Source organism: Canis lupus, chromosome 1, assembly GCF_011100685.1.
Source record: "Canis lupus familiaris isolate Mischka breed German Shepherd chromosome 1, alternate assembly UU_Cfam_GSD_1.0, whole genome shotgun sequence".
NCBI lineage: Eukaryota > Metazoa > Chordata > Mammalia > Carnivora > Canidae > Canis > Canis lupus.
The window spans coordinates 118,850,257-118,876,605 of NC_049222.1; the positions used below are offsets into that span (position 1 = coordinate 118,850,257).

The window sequence follows — 26,349 nt, forward strand, 5'->3', positions numbered from 1 at the left end:
GCAGATTAATGCTTGCCAGAAGTTGAGAAGAAGGGAATGGGGAATGACTGCTAATTAACACAGAGTTTCTTTGAGGGGTGATAAGGATGTTCTGGAACTAGATGGTAGTGATGCTCATACAGTTTTGTTAATACACTGAAACCCACTGAATTTCACACTTGAAATGATAAAACATTTAAAAAATATTTTATTTATCTAAAAAAAAATATTTTATTTATCTATTTGAGAGAGGGTGTGTGTGCAAGCTGGGGGGAGGGGGGCAGAGGGAGAGCGAGAAGCACACTTTCTGCTGAGCAGGGAGCCAGATGTGGGACTTGACCTCGGGACCCTAGAATCATGACCTGAGCCAAGGGAGACACTTAACCAACTGAGTCACTCAGATGCCCCCAAATGGTAAATTTTATAGCATGTGTATTATGTATCAATGAAAAAAGAGAAATAGGAAAACATATATACTACTGGCTTCCAAAAATACCTACTTAGAATAGATGAACAAAGGCCTAATATGCTACATTTGAAAAATTACCCACTAGTTAGTGGGCAGATCAGCATCATTGTGGGTAGCTATTGACTCACCAGGGTGGCGATGACCTGAATGTTTACTTGGAGGTAATAAAATCAAGCACTGACTTGTGCACTTTCCTATGTTATTCTTCAGTAAAAAATTAAAGGAACAAAGAGTTAACTAGCACAGAATGGAAGGAAGCTTGGGTAGGGAAACTGTCACTCCAAATGGACAGGCACTGGGGGTGGGCCTGGGGGCTAAGAGGGAGCAACACAGACATTACCAAATGGCCAGTCTTACTGCTTTACAATAAACCAGTGGGGCCAAGAATATGTGCACTGCACTACTCTGAAATGTATGTGCTTATATGCCTAACTTGGGGCAAGTGAGTAAGTCTTAAATGAAAAGCTTTCGCAAACTCTAAGATTCAGACCTAATCCAAACTGAAATTTCACTATTAAGAAGAGAGCAACAGGGGATCCCTGGGTGGCTCAGCAGTTTACTGCCTGCCTTTGGCCCAGGGCATGATCCTGGAGTCCCGGGATCGAGTCCCACATTGGGCTCCCTGCATGGAGCCTGCTTCTCCCTCTGCCTGTGTCTCTCATGAATAAATAAAATCTTAAAAAAAGAGAGAAAGAGAGAGAGAGAGAGAGAGAGTGTAACAGATTCATGAAAATAAAAATCTAAAAGGAAAGGGGGGGCAGGGAGAATGATGTCATAAAAAATGGCAGAGTAAGGACCTCTAAAAATTTTCTTCTCTATAAAAACAATAAGACAACTGGTAAAAATGGTCAGAATCAACTTTTTCCAAACTCTGGAAATTAGCAGCTTGCAACAAATTGGGGAATGTTTATTCAAGAAAAACAGCTGCATTTGGGTAAGAACAGTGAGCTTTCCAGCATTTTAATTTGACCTAGTTCCATTCCCAGTTTTCTAGCTCTGCTATAGCCTTACAAACTAACAGCAGTATTTGCAGTGAAAACCAGAAAGCAGGCAGCTACCAGAGGGAGCAGAACTCGGCTAGAACTCCTTCAGTTTCATTCCCAGGGAATTATCATTATTTGACCAGATAGATTCCCTGGAAGATGCTACTTCTCTGTTTGAACTGACATGGAACTCACTTGGAGAAGGGAGAAAATCTGCTTTCCAGAGTTCCTCTGTTGTATCATTTAAAATGCTTAGTTTTCAAGTAAAATTTACAAGACATTCAAAGAAACAAGAAAGTATGGCCCATACACAGGAAAACAAACGATAGAAACAATTCTGGGAGTTGGACTTACTAGACAAAGACTTAAAGTCAGCTATTGTAAAAATATGTTGAAAGAACAAATGGAAACATGTAACATGTAAAGAACCACAGGAAAGTATGATAGTGGTGTCTCAGCTAATACAGAATACTAACAAAAGATAAAAAATTAATTAATTTATTTGTTAGAGAGAGAGAGAGAGAGAGAGAGAGAGAGAGAATGAGCAGTGGGGAAGGGGTGGAGGGAGAGGGACAAGGGACAAGCAGACTCTCCACTGAGCAGGGAGTCTGATGTGGGACTCAATCCCAGGACCCTGAAATCATGACCTGAGTGGAAGGCAGATGCTTAACCAACTGAGCCACTCACGTGCCCTAAGAATTTTATTTAAAAATATAGAACCAAAGAGAAATTCTGGACTTGAAAAATATAACTGATATAAAAAATACACTAAGTGGTCAACAGCAGATTTGAGCAGGAGTGAGCAAACCTGAATGTAAATTGAGATCATTCAGTGTGAGGAGCACAAAGAATGAAGAAAAAAGAAAAGAGCCTCAGAGACCTGGGCGACATAATCAGGCATAAAATGGGATTCCCATAAGGAGGAGAAAAAGGCACAGAAGAATATGTGAAGAAATAATGGTCAAGAACTTCTCCTATTTGATTAAAAATATGAATCTATACAACCATGAAGCTCAACAAAACTCCAAGTAGGATAAACTCAAATTATAATCAAATTGCCTAAAGCCAAAGACAGAGAATCTTGATACCAGCAGGAAAGCAATTTATCACGTACAGCTGACCTCATTATTTATAGCAGTTATGTTATAGAAGGTCACCACACAAACTATAATTCACAAATAACGAGTCAGTATTCTTAGAAGACATACAGAGTTAAATCCCTATGAGCTTCTGGTCATAACACTTCCATCAAGCAATCAATACATAACCTTGTTTTATGTATGTTTCTCTTCAAAAATATCTTATTTAATATATATTGCTAATTCATTAACATTGAACTCACAGCCAACAGCACCATACCTCACGCCTGAATGAAGCTTATCTAACAAACACATTTTCTTGTGGACTGGCTTACTGGCTAAACTTTATTTGTAACACAAATTCAATACTTGTAAAGCTCTTGTGGTCATTTTTGGACATGCGCAGAGTGGTAAAAATTTTTGAAGTGCCCAATGTCCATGCCCCTAGCTCAGGTCAAACAAAGTGATGCTCTGTCTTCTTATTTCAACTCTCAGATTATAAATACAGTGTCCTTTCCACAGTTTATCTAGTGTCACTTTTTTTGTTTTGTTTTTGGTTTTTTTGCTTTTTGTTGGCAATTTCACTGTTTAAAACAGCCCCTCAAACCGCTGCGCCACCCAGGGATCCCAAGTGTATAGTTTAAAAAGACAAATTGATGCTTTAGGAGAATAATTACAACTGGTGAATCATTTGCTCCTTTTTCTTCCCTTTAGGAATGTATTATTTTAATTTATTTTTTAATTCAAGTATAATTAACATACAGTGTTATAGTAGTTTCAGATTAAGGACCATATTTTTTTTTTAATAAAAATAATTTTTCTAAAAGGTAAACAAGTTGGGGGATTATGTTGGTCATTAAACTTTTTATTTTAGTGCTATGGTCACAGTGAAATTTTTATACACACGCCAACGGATATTATAACTGCTTAAGGAATCACTTAACAAGCTAAAATATATATTCAAATCTCTTCACTGTTTGGTTTGCATATAGCTGCTTCATCAAAAATAATCACTTCAGGGATCCCTGGGTGGCGCAGTGGTTTGGCGCCTGCCTTTGGCCCAGGGCGCGATCCTGGAGACCCGGGATCGAATCCCACGTCAGGCTCCCGGTGCATGGAGCCTGCTTCTCCCTCTGCCTGTGTCTCTGCCTCTCTCTCTCTCTCTCTCTCTCTGTGACTATCATAAATAAATAAAAATTAAAAAAAGAAATAGAAATTTCCTTTTAAAAAAAAAAAAAAAAAAAAAAAAAATAATCACTTCAAACAAAAAGATAAGAACAAGGGTTGGTAAGGATGTGGAGAAACTGGGACCCTCATACACTGCTCAAAGGACTGTAAAATGGGATAGCACTTCAAAAAAACAGTTTGGCAGTTCCTCAAAATGTTAAATATAGTGTTACCAAATGATCTGGCAATTCCACTCCTAGGTACATACTAAAGAGAAATGAAAAAAATAGATGTCCATACAAAAACCTGTACATAAATGTTCATAGCAGCATTATTCTTAGTCAAAAAACACAAACAATACAAATGTCTATCCACTGGTGAACAGACGGTGTACAGCTACTATATATGTATATGTTATATACATGTAAAGGGATGAAGTATTGATACAAACTAAAAGGGATGAACCTTGAAAACATTGTGCTAAGAAGCCAGACACAGGAAGTCACATATTTTATGATTCCAGTGATATAGAATTTCTAGAACATGCAAATCCAGAGACAGAAAGGAGATCTGTAGAATGGGGTGTCACTGCTAACACATACAGGCTTTCTTTTTTGGGGTAATGAGAGAGTTCTGAAGTTAGATACTGGGGATGGCTGCGTACCTCTGAATATACTAAAATACATATGGTATATGAACTGTATCTCAATAAAGCTGCCTTTAAAAAAAAGTTTCATCTTTCATTGCCATTTTCTCCTTATGTAACTTATTTGCCAGCAGAAGGTACATAATAAAGAACAAGTCTCCCAGGGACACCTTTAATGCCACCCTTAGTCTCCTGTTCCCACTTCCTTAGAAATTTGTATTTAAGTGCTGCTAACCAAAATCTAGTAATGTCAGTGCCAAAAAGGCCCCTTCAATTCACAGATGAGGGGGATGGTCCCAGGACACTGAATGCCCAGCTCTAGACCACAGAGTGCCAGGGTCAGACCTGGGCATCTCGACTCCCAGAACTCCAAACACACACGTAAATGTTCTGCGCTCAACTACTCAGACTGGCAGATAGGTTAAGTGATGTTGCTGCAACAAATCCTGAATCAAGTGGCCTAACCTAACAGACTTCTCTCTCTTTTGCATGCAGTTCAGTGTGGGTCTGGCAGCCTGTCTTCAACTTGTTATGACATGACTGGAACTTGTTTCCCAGTCACCTGAGTACAAAACAAGAAACTCATACCTACTCTTGACTGCTTCCGGCTGGATGCGACACACATCACTTCACCTCATGACCCTTTGACCAGAATTAGTCACATGGTACCAATGCAACTCCAAGAGAGGCTGGGAAATGTAGGGGCCCTTATGGAATATCGGGTAAGCATTAGTGTCAGCCATTGGTTGACAGCCCAGTCTCGCTGCATGTTGATAGTTCTGATCGGGTAGTGATGGCAATTCTGATTCCACACAAGAGGGCTGTTTGGTAATGCAGTCTGCGCAGTTGCTTTTCACAAGCCAGGAGGTTCTCCCACAGGCTGCTCCAGGACATGGTTGAGTACGCATGCAGAGTTGGGGAGTGGCAGGTAGTGGGGAGGGCAGGGTAATAGATTCTTTTGAAATATTGATGAAAAAACACTCTTGATCAAAGACATACCCAAAACACTGAAGTTTCCATTCAGTTTTGAAATTGAAGCCTCAGATGAAGAACCACCTGCCCTCCATACTCCCCAGGCTTCAGTGAAAACCTGTATGTATCATAAGTGCTTTAACAAGACCACTTAAGTGCCATGGTCAAGTGGGGTTCTTCTCCAGGCAGAGAGAACACACAAACCCCTTAAGAAGATGAAAAATGATTTTTACTTATTCTTAACAGATCTGTTTGTTCCTGTGCTGATCTTTGGTGTAATAAAACTAGATACTGTGTTGAAGTCAAGGAAATATCATGGGATTGAAATACCATTCAAGTTCTATCATTTTCGAATGGGATTTTGCCATGAAATAATACACAGAAAATGTGGTGACATCCATTTAAGGAGTTGTCTTCATGGCAGTGATCATTTCTCCTGACAAAACACTGCTGGAAGCTGGATGATGGATATACGAGATCTATCATATCATTTGCTCTATTGTTGGGTATGACTGAACATATCCATAATAAAAAGTTTAAAATGCACAGAAACATGCACAGAAGCACCTGAATTTATCCCTTTCATTACTTCTTTTTTTAAACATAAAATTCTTCTTAATGCTTAATGTTTTCCTAAAGCTTTCCCCCATATTTATCTGCCTGAAGGGCTAAAATATGTTCAATCCATTTAAGGAAATTTCTGTATTTTCTCAGTAAGAGTTTTCACTGGGAAAATATTCATCATTTATGAATCCATTATTCATATGCATTGCGGAATCAATATATATTGTGAAGACCTCAGAAGTTAGCTGTAGCCAAGACTTGTAAAATTTAAGTACTTTATTCTTTAATGCTTTATGCTTCTTGAGAGTCACAGGAAGCTATAATGCTTCCTGAGAGTCACAAACACATAGCTGAAAAGGACGTTTTAGGACATAAGTCACATTTTTTCAACACCACAGTAGTTTGCTAAAATTCTAAATAGATTAAAACTGAACTCAGACATGATTATGTCATTTAAAACATTCCTTTCTGCAATAGAAATCGTTAGTAATTTCGATTTCACATGGTAACAAAGAACATGCTTGAAACTAGACAAAGATTAAGTATAAAAGGGTTTTCTTATATTCCTAGCTGACAAGATATAAAAAGTGGTTTGGTCAGCCTAAGAATATCTAAAGAGCTTCCCTTTACAGAGTACAGTGGATAAGAGAGTGACCTTGAGGGCCGACTAACTGGGTAGGATCCTGGCTCTGTCACTTACCAGCTACGTGACCTTGGGCAAGTTCTTTAACCTCTCTGTGCCTCAGTTTCATTGTCTGTAAAATAGGGATAATAACAGTAACTACTGTTATTGAGTTCATTGAGTTTATACACATAAAGTAGGTAGAATAATATCTGCCACATACTGAGCAGTGAATGTTTGATGATCTTGTTATTATCATTCCCACACAGTAAGTGAAAGTAAGCAAGCCTTGTTAGCTCTGCTTGTCTGGAAAAAAAGTATAGGCACAGGTCCTGCAGAGTCAGCCAATTCCTGAACTGAGTAGAAATCTATGTATTCTAGGTAGGAGGCATCACTTGTTTCAGTGATGTGATAGCTATGATTTGTGAACACAGAGAACAATTTTAAATCCATTTCAGTCATTAAGCCAGCAGAGAAAATGGGAATGAAAAGCAGTCCTGTTGTCCGTAATAGTATGGCACAAAGTAGCTTCATTTCAAGATGACAGGCTAAATAAATAGGCGCATATACTTACCTTCCCACTGGCCCCAAATCCTAATGACAGAACACTAAAGACATTCACAAGGGAATCACAACAAAACAGTAACGAGAAGGGCTGAGGGATATAGTCTCTTTAAATGCTGCTTACTAAAAAAAAAAAAAAAAAAAAAAAAAAAAATGCTGCTTACTTTCTAGAAGACGAAGAGAAAGCAGAGGGAACGTATGACACGACAGACCACAGCAGAGCTGGACATTTCCCAGGACATGCAGAGCCAAAGGCAGGCAGAGAGGCAGAGCCCTTTTTCCTGGAGGAGCTGGATAAACGCCCAGCTTTGAGTCAGCAGGTACAGAAATCAGGAATGGGGGAGATAGGTTCATCAACCTGATCTCCTCCACACTTCTCACTCCTGGTAACTCACTCAGCCAACTCCTACCAGGCAAAGGGACTGCTGGAAAAACAAGAACCTCTTCTCAATTATCTGTATTATCAACCCACTTCTTCACTGATAAGGATCACCAGACAGCCAGGAAAAACCCCAAAGGGCAATAAAGGACAACTAAGATGAAAAGCAGATCAGACTCCAAAAGAAACATATATTTCGGGTCCTTGAAAAAAAATTTGAACTGGTATCCTCAGAGAGATATAAGATAATACATCCTTAAAACAAAAGCAAGCAAACCATAAAGGAAGCAGAAATCAAGAAAGAATTCTTGGAAATAAGAAATATGATTGCTAAGTTAAAAAAGAAGGAAAAAATAGAATAAGAATGGAGTAGGGTGCACACATTTGCTTATATGTTTTTTTTTTAATTTTTATTTATTTATGATAGTCACAGAGAGAGAGAGAGAGAGGCAGAGACACAGGCAGAGGGAGAAGCAGGCTCCATGCACTGGGAACCCGACGTGGGATTCGATCCCGGGTCTCCGGGATCGCGGCCTGGGCCAAAGGCAGGCGCCAAACCGCTGCGCCACCCAGGGATCCCAGCTTATATGTTTTAAAATAAGCAATGGAAGAATAAATCAAGCATCAATAGAAATGTTACCTATGTGCTATCGAAAAGAACAAAAGCCTGGAAGGAAACTATAATTCTCTCAATCTACCTTGCTTTCTAGTTTTGTCTTTAGAACCAAGTAAAATATCGGATACAATTAAAAAACAAAAGTAAAGCAAAAAGAAAACAATCCCTTAAAAAAAAAAAAAAACCCTAAACTATTTATCAAACTGGCATATAATCACACAGAAAAGGATTATTTGAAGTTTGAAGTTTTGGGTTTTTTTTTTTTGGTCTCTTATTTGAAGTTTAAACTGTTTTTACTGTACCTCTCTGGTGTTACTGTTGATAAAGGAGAACAGACACAAATATAAAATCAAAGAAATAAAAATCCTTTAACCATTCATTTGAATTTGAAATATTAGTCTGAAATCATGATTTACCTTATTTCTTTGTACTTATTTACTTTACTGAGAAGACCTAGAAGGAATCACAGCCCAGTTGTAATGAATGCCCCTAATACTATTTTCCATCAAAAATCAGACCTCTTTTTAGAAATGGCTGATTCAGAAACAAAAAAGATAAGCCAGGAATTTTTATCAAGCCAGAAAGCAAGGGGATCCTAATCTGGCTGGTGTCAAAAGAACTCTGAGTCAACCTGAAGAATAAGTTGTATTAATGACCAATGAGACAATGTAAACATACAAAAAACATAAACAAAAACAAAAAAGAACAGGGGATCCCTGGGTGGCTCAGCAGTTTAGTGCCTGCCTTCGTTCAGACCAGGGCGTGATCCTGGAGTCCCGGGATCGAGTCCCACATCAGGCTCCCTGCATGGAGCCTGCTTCTCCCTCTGCCTGTGTCTCTGCCTCTCTCTGTCTCTGTCTCTCTCTCTCTCTCTCTGCTTCTCATGAATAAATAAATAAAATCTAAAAACAAAAAAAAAAAAAACAACAAAAAACCACCACCCAAAAACAAAACAATCCGCAAAAAAAGTAAAAATAAAAAATAAAAACAAAAAAAACCTCCCTTGAAGCGAAATTCATTAAATATATAAAAATATAATAACAAGTTTGGGTGGCTCAGTTGGTTAAGCATCCAACTCTTGGTTTCAGCTCAGGTCCTGATCTCATAGGTTGTGGGATGGAGATCTACATCAGGCTCCACACTGGGTGAGAGTCCGCTTGGATATTCTCTTCTTCTGCTCCTTCCCCTACTTGTACTCTCTCTTTTTCTCTCTCAAATAAATAAATAAAATCTTTTTAAAAATTAATGAGTTTGGACTTGGCAATAGTTTTCTGGATAAAACACCAAAGCACAGACAATGAAAGAAAAAACAGACAAACTGGACTTCAGTTCAAAAGTTTTAAAACTTTTGTTCATCAAAGGACACTATCAATAGAGTAAAAAGGCAATGCACACAATGGGAGAAGATACGTGTAATTGTACCTCTGAAAAGGGATTAATATCCAGAATATATAAAGAACTATATACAACTCAAAAACAAAAAAACAAACAATCCATTTTTTTCAAACAATCCAATTTTAAAGTGGGCAAAGGACTTGAATAGATATTTTTCTGAAGAAATAGACAAATGGGGATGCCTGAGTGGCTCAGCAGTTGAGCGTCTGCCTTCAGCTCAGGGTGTAAACCCGGGATCCAGAATCGAGTCCCACATCGGGCTCCTTGCAGGGAGCCTGCTTTTCCTCTGCCCCCCCTCTCTCTGTGTCTCTCATGAATAAATAAATAAAATCTTTAAAAAAGAAAGAAAGAAAGAAATAGACAAATGGCCAATAAATACATGGAAAGATGCTCAACATCACTGATCATCACAGAACTGCATATCAAACCCACAATGAGATACCATTATAAATCCATTAGGATGGCTATTATAAAAAGAAAAAAAAATACAGAAAATAACATGTTGGCAAGAATGTGGAAAAACTGGAACTCTGGGCATCACTGGTGGGAATATAAAATGGTACTGTCGCTATAGAAAACAGTATGACAGTGCTTCAAAAAATTTAATATATAATTATCATACGATCTAACAATTTTACTTCTCGGTATATACACAAAAGAAGTGAAAGCAAAACTTAAACAGATATTTGTATACTAATGTTCATAGCAGCATTATTCATAATAGCCAGAAGGTAAAAATAAGACAAATTTCCAACCATGGATGAATGGATAAACAAAATGTGGTACAACCACAAAATGGTATATTCTTAAACATAAAAAGAAAAGACATTCTGATACATGGTTCAACATGGTGGCAATACCTGTGGACTTAAGAAGGCAGAGATCATGGTCTCTACTTCCAAAGTCACAGCTAGGTAATCGAGCACCCTGCTTGTCAAGCTCAGGTGGAGAGTGAAGACTATAGGTGGGTGGAGAGCTGGCTATTTCTCCGGGGGAGCCTCTCCTTTATCTTTTACATCTGTTTATAGAAACTTTCACTACCTGCATGCACGCACGTGCACACACATACCTCATTTCTCTAGTCAAATATACTCACCTGTTCTTTCAGTTTTGGGTTTTGCAACTTAATTTACCTTGCCAAAATTAATGACCAAAAGAAGATGAACTTTTCAAAAATGATATACAAATGGCCAATAAGTACACGAAAAGATGCTCTACATCATTAGCTATCAGGGAAGTGCAAGTTAAAACCACAAGATCCCACTTCACAACCACTGGGATGGCTTTAATAAAAAAGACAATACCAAATGCTGGGGATGATATGGAGAAACTGCCTATGGGAATGTAAAAGGATGTAGAGACTCGGGAAAAGTCAGCAGAACAATAGAATTACCATATAACCAAGCAATTCCACACCTATGTATGTGAAAGAAACGTAAGACATGTCTACAAAAGACCTGTATATGAGGTTTACTATTCATAATTGTAAGAAAGTGTAAACAACTTAAATGTCTACCAGCTGATGAATGAATAAACAAGATGCGGTAGAGCCATGCAATGGAATATTATTCAGCCATAAAAAAGGAAGGAAGCACCAGTCCCTGCTACAACATGCATGAGCCTTGAAAACACTGTGCTGCATGAAAGAAGCCAGACACAAAAGGCCACATACTAAATATGATTCCATTAATATTAATCATCCAGGATAGAAAAATCCACTGAAATCGAAACTAGATTGTTACCTAGGGCAGGGGTGGCTGAGAAGAATGGGGAATGACTGCTAACAGGTTCAGGGTTTCTTTCTGGAGTGAGAAAAATGTTCTAAAATTGATTGTGGTGTTGTCTGTAGGATTCTGAATACACTATAAATCACTGAATCATATACTTTACATGGGTGAATTGTATGATATATGAGTTATATCTCAATAAAGCTGTTCAAAAAATATAAAGATGAACTACTCCATAAACAATTCCCTCTTCAGGAAAAAAAAAAATTTTTTTTTCTCCCTCCAGTCTGCAACAATGTAAATCTAAATCTACCCTTGATAATATGGAGACGTCACAGGAAATTCTTTAGGGAGATTAGTGAAGTTATTGTCTGTGAAGTTCAAAGCCCAACCGTTTCCATGTTTTTTGTCAGTTCAGAATGACACAAGCCATATTTAGAAATACACTCCAGAAAAATGCTTTGAAGAATTTTATTCTCAACATTCATGAATGTAAAATATCTATCCAGGCAAGAGAAAATGTCTGAAAGATTTAGTTCTTTGTTCTCTTAGCCCTAGGACTCTACTTTTTGGCTCCCCTTATATGTTATCAAACTAAAAAGAGAGTGGGGGCAATTCTGTAAGGGAAGATGCTTGTCCTCCTAGCTCTACTCCTGCCCCTCTGGCCATTCTCAGTTGCCTCTGTGAACCACCCTTCCTCTGACCTGAAGCACTATGGTTAGCCAGAGCTCTATGCTGTGCTTTGTCTGTTTCTATGATCAACATGTTCTCCCTAGGAGGATCCCTAAATCCATCTCTAGCCCAGATCTTTCTTCTGTGCTACACATCCCAAATATTCAACTGCCTACTGGACAGGTCCCTGAGTCAAGGGTCCATCACCAACCTTCCCGAGGTTCCTTTCCCATGTTGGTGACTGGGAGAATGACCAACCCTTGATCCACCTGTACCATCCACCTGTACACCAGAAGACTGGTAGTTATCCTCTACTCCTCACCCTCCTTTACAGCCACTTAATCATTCAGGAACCCTCCTGCTCCCTTGATATCTCTCAAGTCTTTTTCCTTCTCTCTATGTTCACTGCCAATCCAAAGTTCAGACCTTCTTTCCTCTTGAATTACAGAGGAGCCTACTGAGTAACCTCCCAAACTCCTGGACTGCTCCCTTCTGGTTGCTGTGTGATTGTTCTAGAGCCAATCTAATCATCTACTCTCCTGTTTAACATCTGTGTGGCTCTCCACTACCCTTCCCAACTGTCTTCCTCCACCCCTGTGCCCACCACTGCCCAGTTTTTGCTGTGGCCATCTTCCCACTCATTGTCTACATGCTCAGTTCCCTCTGCCTGGAAAGCTCTCCTGGTTTATTCTCACTCCTCCTGGAATCTAACCTAGATCACCTCCTCTGGGAAGCCACCATGGCAAAAAGTGAGCTAGAAGACCCTCTGTGTGCTGCTGTAACACTCTGTTTTTAGCCCCGTCTTCACATTCTCTTTTGCTGTATTGTAACAAGCGAATCACACCACTAGTTTCCATGCTTTCCTGCCACATCCAACCCACGGGATCACTGAGGCCCATTCAAGATAGTCCAGAGTGCTAAGCACACTGTAAACATTCAACAGGTATTTGTTGAATGACTTCATCCTTAGTATTTGTTGAATGGTGTTTTTTTTACAGCATTCAGGCAGTCGGTTGCCATCCACAGAAGCCATCCACAGAAGCAGTAGTTAAGTGTTAGAAATAAGCCTCTATTTAAAAAAAAAAAAAAAAAAAAAGCTACAGATGACATGCTATGTTAATGCAAGTACTCCTCAATAAAACAGACTATTCATTAAGGGCCGACAACCTGTCAAGCATTAAACTAAACTTTAGATACATAAGCTTAGTTAATCCTTGCTAGAACCCTAAAATAAATAGCTGACATTAACCAAATGGGTACTTGGTGCCAGGCTCTGTGCTATGCATTTCACGTGTATTATCTAATTTAATTCTCACAATGACCCTGTGAGGTAGGTAAATCTTCTAAAGCAGTTAAGGGAGTTTTTCAAGTTCTTGCCACATGGCTAAGGTAGTAGTCACCAAATGAACTGGGTTTGGGCCCTGGTAATCTGCTGCCAGAGGCTGGGCTCTCCACTGTGCTAATCCACCTCTGTCAAATATCTAGACCTTGGCATTCTGCTTATCACTCTTAGAGAGGAGATGGCTTAAAGCTGTAGTCTTCTTGGAACTGACAGGAAGTTAAGCTGAAGTAACGAAAAGTAAAGTGATCTCTCTTTAGGAGATCATACCTGTATCTATTACTGATGACACCCAAATTCAACTCTTTGGTCAAGACCTCTCCCTCCCAGGACTAGACTCATGAAACATCTCCTCAGGTCCTTCAAACTTTATCTAGTCACCCTTCCATTTTCTGCTCCTTCTACTGTACTTACTGTTGTGGCTAAAGGCACCCAGAGCCTAAACCTAAAATGACCCAGAGGCCCTGGTCTTGTTTCTTTGGCTTTCTATCCTTTAATTCTGCTTACCTGGTCTACAGCAACTGCTCCATGAATGTGAGCTACTGTTACACTCTAGATGCCTCTCATTTTCTCCTTTATACCCCCAGTGTTCAGCTTCCCAGGAACTAGCCTTCCGGAGCAAGCAAGATCAAGACTGAGAGAGAATGGAAAAAAAAAAAAAAAGACTGAGAGAGAATGGTTTCTATGAGGACCAGAAGCCAGGCTGTCAGATGCTCAGGCCCTAGCTGTTTCGATGGAAGCACACAGAAGGGAAGATACACCTCAAAGCTGGCTGATAGACAATAGCAAAATCTAAGTGGCAAACCAAAAATGTATGAGACTGTCAAATACTGGAATAGAAACTAACAAATGGCTCCAATTCCAAGGACCCAGACATTCTTTTTTATCCCATTTTACAAAATTAGAAGAAGTCAGCTTTCAATCCTTTAACACAATGGTTCTCAACAGGTGGAGAAGAGGATGTTTCACACACACATACATAAACATTCGACTCAGGGGACATATGACAATGTCTGGTAACACATTTTGGTTGTCACAACTGCTAACTATCCTACGATGCACAGGACAGCTCCTTTGTTCATACAAAGGCAAAGAATTGTCCAACCCAAGATGTCAGTAGTGCCACTATTGAGAAACTCTGCTCAACAAATGCTTTGACCGTCCTCCATATCCAAGTAACCTACTGTATAAAGAGTTACTTCTTTCTGAGAAGATAATACAAACTTCTCCCATAAACGAAGCTACCAAAAGTCCACAACACAACAAGAGTTACCATGGGAAAAGAAGTGAGTAAATGCTAAATAGTGATTTAGAAGACAAATGCCATGACTTCAGAGGAAGGAGAGCACCACAAAGGCTGATGCCCTCTTCAAAGATCTCAGAGAGGAGATCCCTGGGTGGCTCAGCGGTTGAGCCCCTGCCTTCATGAAGCTCAGGGTGTGATTCTGGAGACCTGGGATCGAGTCCCATGTCGGGCTCCCTGCATGGAGTCTGCTTCTCCCTCTGCCTGTGTCTCTGCCTCTGTGTGTGTGTGTCTCTCATGAATAAATAAATAAAATCTTAAAAAACAAACAAACACACACACAAAAAAAACCCCCACAAAGATCTCAGGGAACAGACTGGTCCTTCAGTCCACTCCAAGACTGCCAGCCAAGGCTCCCACCTAGGGAGGACCAGAGTCCACCTTTCCAGCCTTACTTAGAACAGGTCCCTTCAAACCACCCTTTGCTTCTACCAAGCCATTCACCCATGACAGCAGCTGGGCCTCCAGGCTACAATGTCCCACTCCTACTATTACAATGGAAAAAACTTCTCACCTACTTCACAAAAAACGCTGCCCTCCAACTGAGCACCCCACCCCATGAAGGGTGCAGAGGACATGTCATCATCTCAATCCAATCACAAAATCATGTTCCAATGATTCCTACAGGAAGGACATAGTGAAAAGACTAAGGTGGAAAATGTTTTAAATGGCTCAGGCCTTGTTCTCTGCCACCTAAAATCAGTGCTTAGCAGCAGCCAGCCAGGAGCTGCCTCATTTCCTGTAGTTGCTCGGTAAAAATAGGAAGTGGGGGAGGAAGTTCACAAAGCAGAAACAAAAGTAATCACTGCCTAGCTTCCTGAACACAAATCACTGAGCAGGGAGGGTATCATTAAAACATCAAAATGGAAAGGCAGACATGGAAAGCCAAAGCCAGAGGAAAGGAAGTGACAGTTCTGGGTCCACCAAGCCCAGATTATTTCTGTGCCCAGAGACTGTCCCAAAGAAAAATATGTGCAAAACTGAACACTAGCCTATTATACAGCCAAGGAATTAATACTAAGCACGTTAATTTAAAGAATCACGCAAAAACTCCAGAAACATTAAAGTTCTGAGTAAAAAATCTCAGTGAAAAGTTTTAAGAAGGCCAAGATTATTATTATTAGTTCAAGAAATGATTACTAAAACTGCTATTAATATAAAACAAAAACTTACCAAGTAAACTGATCAGCTGATGAAATCTGAAACCCATTTATCCTAAATTGAGCCCTGAAAATTCAAGTACATAGGAAAAAAAAAACAACCCTACCAAATAAGAACTCTGATCAACATTTGAATCTACCAAAATTAAAATGAAGATATTTTTTATACCCATCCTCCAGCAACATGGTCAACCCCGCCAAGTGGTCCTGAATGCTCTGAATGTTAGAGGCACACAGGATGCAGAGAAGGGGAATCAGGACCTGCTGTCAAGGAGCTTCTGGTCTAATGGGGGAACAAACTGCCCCCACATGATGACATCTGACCTCTTGTCTTGACACTTGGTCGGTAACATTCATCACCACAAAACAGGACATCCCTCTATAATAACAAAGCAAGATATCATTAATAGATCTAAAAAGCTTTTTTATTTAGTAATCTACAAACAAGTGATAATTTAGGCAGAAGAAAAAAATTTTCTAACCATGAGGTCAACAGAGTTGAAATTTAATTTCAAAGTAACACAGGTTAAAAAAAAAGGCATAAACAGTCGTACAGATGATGGGCAATTTTGTTTAAATTGAGGGTATTTTGGGGGTGGAGAAAGAGGAAGATCAAAGGGTAGTTTATTTTCTAAACAGCACATAAATAAGTAGAAAAGTAAATGAAATGGATGGTAACCACCATATATTCAGTTTCATACCAAGAAAAATGGTGAACATTTAGTGGGGAGAGGGGGGGAATCTATTACTGGTCCTGCTGAGGGCAGATCTAGCTATCTGTTAATAACCCATGGTGTTCTAAGACTTGTGTTTAATCTTATCAAACCAAAAGAGTAACTCAAAACCTGTTGCCTTTAAAACAAAATAAGTATTAGAACTTCTGAAATAATTTTATTAGAGGAACACTCTGAGCCAAAAAAACTATTAAAACAGAAATCTTCAAAAGGAAAAGCAGGGGGCAGTTGTCAAAGCTTCGCCAAGAAAAGGTTTATGTACAAATAACCACAAATCTCCAAAGGATAAAGTTGGCTCTGAAATTTCTGAAAAAGTTTGCTCAGCTAAAACCAGGTTTTTATTGATAAGCTAAAATTTTTGCATCCAATACAACAGAGCACGAAGAAAACATTCACAACTGCAAATTGTGCCACTGATGGAAATTTGGGTATAAATCAAGGAGTATGACTTAAAGTAAATCTTTTTTTTTTTTTTAACTGTAGTTGACTGAAGAAAATAATTTTTTTAAAGTTACAAGCATTGATGTAATTTTTTTCAAACCCAAATGGTTAAAGCATTCCAAAAAATCTGACTCTATTAAAAAATGCTAGTTTATTTTTGTTAGTATCTTATGGCACGAAAAGGCCTTGATCCACTCAGCTCTGTTTGAGCCTAGTTTTAAACTTTGTTATCCAAAAAGTTTCCAAACATGAAAGCAAGTTCAACTAATGAAAACTAATGTATCAATTAGAAAGTTATTTAAAAAAACTTAGTAGCACTACTCATTCTTAACCATTTGCACTGTGAACCTGTCCAAAATTAACCTCGACTAGGGAAAACAAATATTTATCAATAAGTTTATATACAAATGGGTACATCAAACTATAATCTAGAAATTATTTCTTACTATGGAGAGGAATCATAAATTTTAGATAAATGCACTTCAGATTCGGGACCATTTCTGAAAATTTAAGGCACCCTTGAAAAATCTGATCAATGTATAATTACAGCAGCCCCTGCCTCCAGGCTGGGAACACACACTTCAATTCTGCACAGCCAGCAAGCCTTCCCATCTCTCAGAAAGAACAGCAAGTCAGAGTCAAGGTGAGGTTGCCCATTTTTCCCCACAAACACCCCAGCAGGTCGAATATTTAAGTGAGAATATTGAAGCAGCCTCCTCCCCATTCCCACCCTTGTTCCCCAGGCAGGGAAGACGGCCCTACAGAGCAGGCCTTACCATCAGAGCTTACTACCATCCTGACTTCCAGGCTCTCCCACTTCCTCACGCCATGAGCCTTCACATACTCAGGCATTTACTGAGGTCCTACTATGTGCACGACACTGCTCCAGGCACTGGGGGTACAGGGGTGAGTGAAACAGACACAATTCCTGCTCTCCAGGAGCTTATAACCCAATGTGAGAAAAAACTCATGCCTTGACCTTGTCAGTAAGATGCTCCACAGTCCACAGAGATTTCCTGGGAACAGGCACTGACAAAGTGCAGTAGGTACGGCTTGGGAATCAGATTGACCTGGATAGGAATTCCAGTTCTCAGTAATTACCAGTTAAATTAATGGCACTTACTAACTCTACGCCTCTGTTTCTTTGAACTCTGTGCCTCGGTTTCTTCAGTACAGTGGTGAGGCTTAAATCCATAAACCACAGCCCTTGGCACACTTTGAGTCTCACTAAGAAACTGGAGTTATCTGCTCTGAAAGAGGCTGGACACTAGTCAGAGAGAAGCATTTCATCTTCTAACGAAATACTTCACACTAGCCTCCTATTAGTGTGTGTGTGGGGGGAAACCCAAACTTTTCCTCTCAAAATGCCACATAGTTACAAAATTTTTCAAAATTATTACTTACCTTCCTGCTGCTCTGGCCCTGACTCTCAAGGTCCTGGCAACAAACTAAAAGGAGGGCTGCCGGGTATCCTCCAGAGGGGAAGGAGGTCAGGGCTCCTCCCATTTCCCTGCGCACCACTCCCTCCTCTTTCAGCCCCACACTGAAGACTGGCAAGGACTAGGCTCAGGAAGGGATCACCTGGCGTTGTCAAGTACAAAGCTCCTGAAGCACAGGTATGTGGCTGCATTCTCTACCTAGACCCAGGGGTAGGCTAAGTCTTTGGGAGCCGGGGAGAGGGACAGCTCTTGCCTAGGTTACCACAGCCTGCAGCACTGGAGTCTGGGAGCCAGGCCAGCTTTCCTCTGCCTCTGCTCTCAGGCATGCACCTCCACCTCTGGGACCTGGGGGTGGGGTGGGAGAAAAGTCAGGTATTCCCAGGTTCCCCATCATAAATAACATCTCACTAGAAACTAATCCCAAAATTCTTTTTTTTTTTAAAGATTTTATTTATTTGACAGAAAGAGAGAGAAATAGCACAAGCAGGGGGAGCAACAGGCAGAGGGAGAAGGAGAAGCAGGCTCCCCATTGACAAGGAGCCTGATGTGGGGCTCAATCCCAGGACCCTGGGATCATGACCTGAGCAGAAGGCAGTCACTTAACTGACTGAACCACCCAGGTGCCCACCAAAATTATTTCTAAAATGAAAATTAGATTTTTTTCCAGGTAATATCTAGCTCTAATTCTGCACTTAAAAACTATCCCATTAAAACCAAAAGAAAACCAAACCAAACCATCCCATTAAGATTCTTTGCAAATGGGGCACCTAGGTGGTTCAGTCGGTTAAACATGTGCCTTTTGGCTCAGGTCACGATCCCAAGGTCCTGGGATGGAGCCCACACTGGGCTTCCTGCTCAGCAGGGAGTCTGCTTCTCCCTCTGCCCCTCCCCTGTTCATGCTCTCTGTCTCTCTCTCAAATAAATAAAATCTTAAAAAATTCTTTGCAGCTACCAATTTGAAAAAGCACATATCAGACAGTGACCCAGACACAAGGAACATAGTCAAAACAGTTTAAAAAAAAACAGACCATCTAGAAATGAATCCTAGAAATAGACTCAGTAAATGTAGAGACCTATATCAAAGACACTCACTGGGAGCTCTGTCTACAAGCATCAACCTGGAAGTAACCCACATGTTCCGCATTAAGGGATTCATTAAAGAATTTACACAGGAACACCTCATGGCCATTTCAAAGATCAAGGTACAGCTACCACATTTCATCAAGCCTAAGATGTCATTTATAAATCATATCATTATTTTATATATGCTAAGAAAAATTGCCACATAACGATGACCTGTCATCACACGCTATATCCCAATTTCGGGCTCCCTTCAGGCTCTTTCCTGTCTTATTTTTCTGTCTGTCTGGGGCACACATCACCCCCAAAACAAGTCCCTGTGTGCCCTTTTTTCTTCCCCTTCACTTTTTCTAGATGTTAGCCATATTTAAGCTTCACTGTTTGGATGAAACCATCTTGGGCCCCTTCGGTCCTCTTGGAGGCTGTCCTGAGCTCCTGCAGCCTCCACTGCCACTGCTTGTTGCTAGCTTTGTTTGCCGGCCCGTTCAACAAGAACTGTAAATGCACAGAGACAGGGTGGACCCCTCTTCAGATGCACGGCGGTACACAGTACAAAGCCACAACAACATCACCACCAACAAGAAAACATACCGGCCAAGAAGCGTTCCAAAGACGTCACAAATATTAACTAATTTACACTGTAACTTAACTGTAACTCTGTAACTCCAAGAGGTAGCTAGTGTTACCCCCCCCCCCATTTTCAGATGGGGTAAAATGAGGTAAAGAGAGGGTGTGACTTAAGAGATTAACAATTAGTACATGGCAGAGACAGAAACCGAACACAAGAAGTCTGGATAGAATCCTTCTTAACATCTACCGCATTCCCTCTCTAAATGACTGCTACGTACATGGCAAACATTTAAAATTTTGTTTTTATTAACTTTTAGTTGAAAATATAATACACAGTGACAAGAAAAATCATACTGTACAAAAGAGTATGTGCAAGAAAAAGCTAGGTCAGTCTAAAAGCCTTGATTTCTGGGGCCTCATCCTGAAGGCAAACACTCTTTCTTTTCTATCATTCCAGAAATGTTTTTCTACACTTAGAAACCTATTTCATGTGGACCTCTCTCTCTCTCCTTTATTTTTTACACAAATGGGCCCATATACACACTCTTCTGCATCTTGCCTGTTTCACTGACTGACATTTCTCTGACGTATATCTGCACCTATACTGTTTTTATTCAATTCTAAGACACACACAGTTTCACTTTTTAACCCAAGATGGTTCCATAAAGTCAGGATCTTGTCGGGCTTGGACTTGCCAGGAAACAGGAGTCACAGAGGCTTTTAAATGCACAAATGATATTAAGTGCTAACCCTGCAACAGTGCACAGGCTGAATCACCAGGCAGCTGACATTGGATGTATCACTTCTCCTGTAATGTAAGCACCTACATCACACAGGGTTGTTGTGAAGATGAAACAAAGTAATGTATACAAAGCACTTGGCACCAAACCTGGCTGGCACAGTGAGAAGGGACTGACATCATAACTGACACATTGTTACTGCCCAATAAGTTACATATCATCATTAATTATTTCTTTAAGAGCTGGCCCCACTTTCCTCCCCAATCCCATTTCCTTCCACTTCCATATTCATAATTGTCCACCCTTTACCCTAAAACTCCTACGGTTCACAAACCTCATGCTTGCTCACCTCTATGCCTTTGTACTTGTCATGGCCCTCCTTAAAAGTCCTTTCCCCTTACTGTGGTGCTGTACTAATGCTTTCCCAGCGTACTCAGCTGAAGCCCATCCTTCTCCAGGAAATCTTCCCTGACAACAGCAGTCGGGTTCTCTGGATGAGCGCTTTGGGAAGAGTGTATCTGCCACGACTTCCCCTCTGTTTCTCAGTATTGTCAGTGCCCCCAGGAGTAAGCAGGTCCAGGGCAACTGACTCAGGCCACCCAAACTCAAAGATGACTGTGTACTAGCCAGAAGGCCAGTTACTAAGTTTATAAATACTGATGAGGTCTAATATTTACTGAGCACTTATACTAGGTGCTGGGCAGCGAAGAGGAAGGGTCTACCATTCTCCCCATTCTACAGAGAGGGAAACAAAGAGATTAGCCAGCACCCCAAGATCAGGATCTGATCCAAGCGGTCAGTCTGGATAAGGAGCTCTCAACCATTCACATTCTCTCCTTGGCAGGAAGCCATGTTCTAATCAGAAGGTAGGTATTAGGAGTGTGGAAGTAAAGCAAGGGAAAGATTCTCCTGGCTTGAGGCATCAACAGAGATGCACCCATCTGTCTGGGGGTGCAGAAGCTCACTGGAGGACTGCACACAGCTCCTCTGGCCAGGGCCTCCAGGCAGTGCTACAGACACAGCACCCAATTCTTCTCTTGGACCTGCCACCCCGATTTCCACAGACACCATCCTAATCCTCTCCTAGAAATGTAGTCTTTCTTCTGACGATACAAAATTAAGTTTAAGCATTCTGGCTACAAACACATTCCACTCATACCTTCCTGGGGTTATAGCCGGGTCATTTTAGTTGAACTTAAAGTTTTCCCTGAAATTCACCAAACTGTCTCACAAGATGTCTCTTGGTTTATATCTTTTCTATAGACCGCTCTTTTCTCATTTCATTCTCAGATGATCACTGATTCATTCAACAAATACTTGATCGTTCCCAGGACACTGTGTTCCAGGTCCTGGAGATAACAGCAACAACATTCATCAACAGGCAAGATCTCTGAAACCTGGCGGAGCTCATTAAGTGTCCCCCACTTCTAGGCATTTATGATACTTTGTGGCAATTGCTTATTTGGCCTTCTTGTTCAGGCTATACCTTCTAGCTCTGTATTTCAATTTTCCACTATAGTAACTGGCCTATACTGAGAGTACTCCATAAATGTGAGTTAACTAAACTAATGAATAAAATCACTGAGTCTCATCTCTCATCTAGGGTGGAACCAGATTATGTCTGAGGTCCCTAAGAGCAAAGACACAAAGTTTAAATCAAAGTATAGGGACAGAAAGCAAACAGCAAATACACCCCAAATCAAGAAGGAAAATGAGATGGGATAGTCATGAAGGACAAGGCCACCTTGGGAAGCAAAGAAGGGCTCCCTCAGCTGGAGAGAGGATGGCCTCGAGAACATGACCAGGGGTCAGTTGGAGATAAAGAAATGACTTGTAGCAAAGTGTGAGCTGGGGTCACTCAATGGGGACAAGGGTGAGGGGGTAAAGTGATTCTCTGCCTGGAAGTCATACACTGGATGAGTGGGAAGGAGCATGTTTTTTGGGAAAAGAGGTAGAGGAAGGAAGCGAGGCCTTGGAAAATGCTCATAGGCAGATGTGGGGAGAGAAACAACAAAGTCAAATGAAAAAGCACTGTCACAAAGTTAAGAAAATGACCACAATAGCTCCAAGTCAAGAAGGCCAACCAAGAGGAGATTGACAACAGCAAGGAAATCTGGCTCACCATGCCAAATATTTATGGTCAAGGTCAAGGGAAATGAGTAAGCAGCAGCCACTGCATCTATCAATTGGGCCTCAAGAGCAGTTTCATTAGAGATAAAGACATTTGAAGCACAACGCTTCACAAGTTCAAGCTCTCCGTGAACTTGTGCTAAGAGAAAAAGCATCTTTTTTTTTTTTTTTTTTTTCCTGTAATTCCAAAGTAAAGCAATTCCTTATTCAAACCAACATTCTTTGCCTACCTAGGAAGGTCATCATTTTCCACTAAGGACAAAGTTTCAAGAGGGAAAGAAAGAGAGTGGACACCCAGCCCATGTGATATACCAGCCTACCAGCTCTTAGATACAATTATTTTCCTACAGACTTGGAAGACCCACTTGACATAAAGCTTCTGGTATATTAGGCTCCAGGATTGAAACAGAATAAACATTTAGTAAGATTTCAGCAGAATCATGTGCAACTTGTTTAAAAAAAATTTTTTAAAGGATGCTTAAAACATGCTGTCTTCCAAAAATCCAGAGATAATTTTAGATTCAAAAATCTAGGCTTGCCAAGGGAATCTGAGAGCTTTTCTATCTTGGTCTCCAATGCTAACCTACGTATTCGTGTGCAAAAATAGAGGAAGATTAGAATCTCAAATGCCAGACTGAAAAGTTGCCACAACAAACCTGCACTCTTCATATGGAGTTTGTTATCTTGTCAGCAAGAAAGCAATGAAACAATAAACTGAACTTTTCACTTTAAAAAAGAAAAAAAAAAAATCTCAAACATGACCTATTTCCTAGTCTCGTAAAGGAAAATGATTAAGAAAAAAAGATCCTGCGGATGAAATTTAAAAACAGCATACACAAAACCTAAATATCAAATTTGTGAGTAGTCCCTTATAAACACATACTGAGAACTTTAGATCTAAAATATGACAAAATGGGGGATCCCTGGGTGGCTTGGCAGTTTGGCGCCTGCCTTCTGCCCAGGGTGTGATCCTGGGGTCCCAGGATGGAGTCCTGCATCAGGCTCCCTGCATGGAGCCTGCTTCTCCCTCTGCTTGTGTCTCTGCCTCTCTCTGTGTCTCTCATGAATAAATAAAATTTTAAAAAAATGAAATAAAATATGACAAAACGGCAGTCACAGCCTATTCGATAAAACTGGGTCAACTAATCATTTGGAAAATATTTCATATCTTACACCAAAATGAAACTTTAAATAGAAAGTAAGCTGGAGCACCTGGATGGCTCAGGGGTTGAGCATCTGCCTTCTGCTAGGTTGTGATCCCGAGGTCTTGGGATCCAGTCCTGCATCCAACTCCCCTGCATGGAGCCTGCTTCTCCCTCTGCCTATGTCTCTGCCTCTCTCTCTCTCTCTCTCTCTCTCTGTCTCTCACGAATAAATAAAATCTTAAAAAAGAAAAAAAATATTTAAGCTGAAAGTCAAAAAAAAAAAAAAAAAAAACAACCCACCATGAAATCATGAAATGAGAAGCAAAAATGAATGGAAGTTCAACACTGGGATGGAGAAGGATTTTCCAAACATGTCAACAAAGGAAACAAATATAACCTATTTTTTTTTTTTTTTTTTAATGAATGTTGCCTTTGACCTCATTTGTAAATTTATCCTAAAACAATCAGACAAATCCTTTGGGCAGAGGTATCTTGTGACGAACTGGAAACGGTCGACCCACAGGCCCATCCGGAGGGTCTGGTTACACCACGGTACGCCGCGGTGCCTACGAAGCCCATTAGAGTGATCACACGCTGTTAGCGCAGCGTCCGCAAACGACTGTCGCGCAGGCGAGGCCGCCGGAGGCGCGCCGTCCGCGAAAGTCCTGTCACGACACTCCGTGCGCGGCCGAGTGTGAGGAGACTGTCGCTCGTGTCGTGGGGGGCGCGGGGGGAGGGGCAGCCACATGCCGCTTCCAAACCGGGGTCCCCCCGACCCGGGCGCTCACCGGGCGGATTTTGTGAGGAGAATAACCAGAATTCTTATCGTGCCAGCCAGGCTCGCTCCTTGCCTCGCGCCGCGCGGCGCCGGAAGACACACCCCTGACCCCGCGGGCGCGGGTCCCTCGGCGCCGCCGGGCGCCCACAGACGCTCCCGCGGCCGGACCGCGCCTGCAGGCTCCGCACGGCCCCGACGGCGCGCTCCTCGGCGGCCCCGCACGGCCGGCCCGGCAGCCGCGGGGCGGCGTGAGGGCCGCGTCCCCGGCCAGTCCCCGCGGACCCCGGCCGCCCACAGGCCGCCGCGCCTCCGCGGACCAGCCGCCGGCTTCCGGGAGCGGGTGCCGGCGCCAGCCGGACCTCGCCGGGCCCCCTCCGCCGCCCCTCACGGCCCCGGCGCCCCCCGGTCCCGGGCACGAGCCCAGAGGCCCCTCCGGGCTTCCGTCCGCCCGGCCAGCGCCCCCACAGCCCGGCGTCCTCCACAGCGGACGGGCGAGGGGCGGGCGCCCGCGGCCCCGAGCCCCGAGCCCCGCAGCGGAGCGGAGCGGCGCCCCCCGCGCCCCCGCCCCCCGAGCGCGTCGGGTCGCCAGCCCCGGCCGCAGCCCACCGGCCGCCCGCCGCCCGCCGCCGCCCGCGCCCGGCAGCCCCGCTCGCGCCCGCTCCTCACCTGCGACGCGCCCGGCCCCCAGCGCACCGCCCGGCCCGGCTGTGTACACCGGAAGTGACGTCTCCGGGCCGGCCCCGCCCCGCCCCAGGCGGACGCGCGAGTGGCTGCGGCCCCGGGGCTGGAGGCGGCCCCCGCGCGCGGGCCGGGAGGGGGCGCCCTGAGCTCCGTGCCCGGGCGCCGGGAGCTCGCCGAGGGGCCGCTGCGGCGCGGGGGGAGGGGGGGCGGGGGGGCCCGACGGGCGGCCGCCCGGATCCTGCACCGCCGCGGGGCCTCTGGGCGGCCTCACGTGTTCAGTATGGAAATAGGTTCCTCGGCTCCCGAGTGCGCGCGGGGGGCCGCGTCCTGCCCGGCGCCCGGGAACCAACCGGGCGGTGAGCGCCCGCACCCCCGCGTGGCTGGATGCTCCAGCGGAAACGCAATAAAATGGTCACAAACGCCCATGATGAGAGAGCGCCAGTTGTGCCAAGTGGTAGGAAGGGAAAGTGGAAGGGGGGCGGGGTGGAGAGTCCCCTGACCTAGTGTGGGGGGGTCATCGGGGACCTCCTGGCCCCGGACGGAGAGCGGGAGCTCAGGTCCTCCGAGGGGAGAAGGAAGAAAACAACTTGCAGACGCAGAGAGGGAGGCCCGGTGAGGGCAGAAGAAACGGCAGGTGTCTGGCCTGGGAGCGTCGGGAAACTAGTAAGCTTTAGGCAGGTGGAGACTTTATCATACCTGTGGGCCTCCTGGGAGTCTTTGGGCTGCAGCTGCCGGGAAGGACTAGGGAGGGGGAGGCAGGACTGGATGTCGATTTTTTTTTTTTTTTACCCATGTTCATAGCAGCATTATTCATAATCGTCAAAAAGGTGGAAGCAACCCAAATGTCCACTGATGGATGAGTGGATAAGCAAAATGTGGTATATCCATGCAAAGGAATATTATTCAGCCTTAAAAAGGGGGGGGGGGACATTCTGACACATGCTACAAACATATGAACCAGGAAGCATCAGGCTG

General features: G+C 42.6%; 1 protein-coding gene across 5 annotated transcripts in view; it reads right to left on the reverse strand.

The window, feature by feature from the left end:
- The window catches only part of GARRE1 (granule associated Rac and RHOG effector 1), a 77,393-nt gene extending 51,927 nt beyond the window's left edge, over nucleotides 1-25,466 (reverse strand). Inside the window, exons 1-2 of one of the 5 annotated variants that reach the window (XM_038529421.1) lie at nucleotides 25,360-25,412; nucleotides 6,560-6,614 (exon numbers count right to left, since the gene is read on the reverse strand). The gene's annotated coding sequence lies outside the window, so the exon portion shown is untranslated. Of the gene's footprint in view, nucleotides 1-6,559; nucleotides 6,615-15,649; nucleotides 16,011-18,215; nucleotides 18,432-25,359 lie in introns of those variants that run through there. The other 4 variants (XM_038529420.1, XM_038529423.1, XM_038529419.1 and 1 more) reach the window with 4 other exon arrangements.
- Nucleotides 25,467-26,349: the final 883 nt, after the last annotated feature.